This window comes from Haematobia irritans, chromosome 1 (genome assembly GCF_050003625.1).
Source record: "Haematobia irritans isolate KBUSLIRL chromosome 1, ASM5000362v1, whole genome shotgun sequence".
Classification (NCBI taxonomy): Eukaryota; Metazoa; Arthropoda; class Insecta; order Diptera; family Muscidae; genus Haematobia; species Haematobia irritans.
This window is the reverse complement of record NC_134397.1, coordinates 88,736,922-88,740,572: the sequence shown is the minus strand read 5'-3', so window position 1 is coordinate 88,740,572 and position 3,651 is coordinate 88,736,922. Positions and strand designations below refer to the sequence as shown.

General features: G+C 35.5%; 1 long non-coding RNA gene across 1 annotated transcript; it reads left to right on the top strand.

The window, feature by feature from the left end:
* The first annotated feature begins 2,794 nt into the window (after positions 1–2,794).
* LOC142239975 (uncharacterized) lies at positions 2,795–3,651 on the top strand. The gene is made up of 2 exons (XR_012723150.1): positions 2,795–3,449; positions 3,515–3,651. It is a non-coding gene; the product is annotated as an uncharacterized LOC142239975 (long non-coding RNA).

The window sequence follows — 3,651 nt, the reverse complement described above, 5'->3', positions numbered from 1 at the left end:
GTTAATATGCAGCTCTGTGCCTTGGTCTCTTGGTAGTTCGTTAGAGGACACATCAAAATTATTCAACGTAAGCCCCATTGTGGAGATATCTTGACTATCAATTGTCCATAACGGCCCAGTTTGATCTCCGCCTGTGGATGTACTTGACATACAGGGTTCTTTATTCTTACGTTTGCGCTGTGGTTTATCTTGTGTGTCAGATTTCTTGCGTTTTACATTAGTAATATTCGGGAAATCTATCTCATTAAGAGAGAACATGTTGGTCTGCAATGCGCCTTGGGGTTTGGAAATTTCGTATTTCTTAGGTGCCCTTTCGTTTGCCTCATCCCTTGCCTTTTTTCGAAGGGCTATCTTTACGTCACATCCATTAAATTTCGCATCATGGAATTTGCCACAGTTAACACAAACAGGTGCCTGTTCGCAAAAACCCGTGTGTGGCTTTCCGCATCGAGAGCATAAGTCATTAGATCTTCTACATACCTTATGGGAGTGACCGTGTCTCCAGCACTTTTTACATTGTATAACATGTTCAATGTATGGTTTGATAGGGAAAATCACTTAATCGAGAGATACGTGGGAAGGAAGTTTCTTTCCTGTCATCGACAACATTACAAGATCAATATCCACCCTTCCTGTGTCACCATCTGGTCTAGTAAAACGCTTTACTTCCACCACTTGTGGAATGTCGTAAAGCATACCGTATTCGCTGAAATGCTTAACTTGTATATTGTCATAAATATATTTTTCCGTCAGCTCAGGATCAGCTGGGATTTGAACAACTGCTTTCGTCTCGCACTGTTCAGCCGGAATCGATATTTTATACTGTTTCCTCATGGGGTCTTCGACCAAACTATTCACAGTGGCCATGTCTGTACTCTGAACTCTTAGTTTCCTATTGGAAACAAAAAAGATTTCCACCTTCTCGAATTTAGAATATATAAGTTTGCTCAGCTTCATAAGAGGTAGCGACTTTTCATTATGACTCTGTATGATCGCTTCATATATCCTCATATGACTAGTATATTTCCTGATCCTGGGGAGTGGGAATTGTTTTCCATCATCCCTAGTACAATACTCGGTTTCAGGATACACCATTCCGAGATCTTAAAGTGATTTTATTCGAATTATTTTCAAAGTTTCTTATTAATGCGTGTGTTCGCAGCAACGGTTCGCGGGGTTTTCCAAAATTAAAACTTATTCTAACTCCTTGGCGAAAACTGGTATAGTGTTGCCATCGCTTAACAATTTTTTAACTCACCACTAGGAATTGCTGTTGCCTGGACACGTGTAGATTATTTTTTTCTTGAAATAACTCAACAATTAACAAGCCATTGTATGTTTTTATTCAACTTCATTGTTTAATATTGTCAAAGCATGCTGTATTGACAACAAAAACGCTAGGAAACGTGAAAAAGGGAATTATTCGCCGTCAAGCTTATTGTATTTGCCGTTGCGGCAAAAATGTTTCGCCTACCGCCTATCGCTATGGTTATATTTACACACTAAGAAGGAAATCCTGCTATTAAACTATATACGTGGGCAATTCGGAAAGTTCTTAGCCTAGCACAAAAACCGCGGTATAAACAGAAAGTGTTTTGGAAACTTCCACATGTTAAATTTTGTTTCGATCTGGCAACACCTTCATATAGAAACATGTGTTCAAAAAAGACGCATCCGCATTTTTTTTTACAATGGAAAAATTAGAAATGCGTGCTGTCATTAAATATTTACATAAAAAAGGTTTATCGGGACAAGAAATTCATAATGATATGGTGAATGTGTTAGGTGAAAGTGCTCCTTCATATGCAACAGTAAATAATTGGGTTGCTGAATTTAAACGTGGTCGTACAAGCATTGAAGATGAACAATGTAGTGGACGTCCAAAAACAGCAACAACAACAGAAATTGTAGCCAAAGTGCATTATATGGTATTAAATGATCGACGAATAAAAGTGCGTGAAATTGCTAATATCATGGGTATCTCAAATGATCGAGTCCATTTAATTTTGCTTGAAGAACTACAGATGAAAAAGCTTTCTGCAAGATGGGTGCCGCATTTGTTAACAGTCGATCAAAAACGCATACGAATGAACATTTCTCAAGCTTGTTTGGATCGTTTTAAGCGAAATAAAATGGATTTTAAGCGTCGTTTCATAACTGTTGATGAGACATGGATCCACCACTATACTCCAGAGACAATAGAACAATCCAAACAATGGACTGAAGCTGGAGGATGTGCCCCAAAGAAGGCAAAAACAATATAATCGGCTGGTAAGGTTATGGCAACGGTTTTTGGGACTTCAAAGGTATTTTATTGATTGACTATCTGCAAAAGGGTAAAACAATAAATTCAGAGTCCAATGCAACCTTTTGGATCAATTAAGAGTGTTTTAACAATGGCTAAAATCAACGAATTAAAGTACGAGTTGCTTGACCACCCACCTTATTCTCCAGATTTAGCTCCCAGTGACTTTTACTTGTTCCCAAATCTAAAAAAATTCCTTGCTGGCATGCGTTTTACCTCAAATGTAGATGCAATTACAGTTGTAAACCACTAATATCGTTAAAAAAACCATCATAAATTATAAATCGTAAATAATAAATTATAAATTACAAATCATAAATGATATTACAAATCATAAATTATATATAATTATCAATTATGAATCATAAAATGTAATTTACCAGTTATAAAAGTTATAAATTGTGAGTTATAGATTATAGTCTATAAGTTGAAAATTATAATTTTAAGTTATACATTATAAATTAGAAGTTATCAATTATAAATCAATAATTAGCGATTATAAATTATGAATTATACATCATAAATTATATATTGGGAATTAAGGATTATGATTTATATTTATTTCTTTTGCATTTTCTTAAAAAGTATTATTGCTTTCAATAGAATTTATAGCTTCCGAACATCTATTTTAATGTTGCTAGCCGTAACCGATCCTGTCATGCATATTGACCGGTTATAGATCTCGTTTACGAAACCCTCTTATCGACCTCACAGTGATTTCGATAAGTTTATACTCCGATGACACACTAAACGCAGCTTGTGCAGGCGAGAGTCTTGCTGCATACTTTTGTCACCTTTGTAAAACTCTTCTTCATCAATCTCTCGAGAAGTTAATAGTTCCGCTAAACTGAAGAAAATAATAGGCAAGGCTAAATATCGCAAAGTTGAATAAAACTTCCGTGGAAATTTTTAACATTACATATAAGAAAATTTGCGGAATAATAAAATTAATAATTGAAAAATCAATATTTGAGTGTTTCGAGCTAAAGAACAGTTTCGACCGATTTATGATAAAAATTTCCCGAAATTATCATTTATATTTGCAGCCTTCGGCACGTGGACTCTTTGGAGTCCGCAACAAACAGATTGTTGCCCAATCCAATTTTACCCAATTTCATTGTAAAGTTTGGATTAATACCACGGGGTAAGGACAGACAAATTTTGCAATTTTGCAAGGACACATCATATTAATTTTCTGTTCATTGACAGAAATTTCCTGCATTGTGGGGCTGTTCCATTGCCTACACAAAAATTATCTTGATTTGAAGAGATACAGAATTTCTCATTTCCATTGGCCCAAAACTCGAAGCAACATTCATAAAATCGCCCAGCAGTTGCGAATGAAA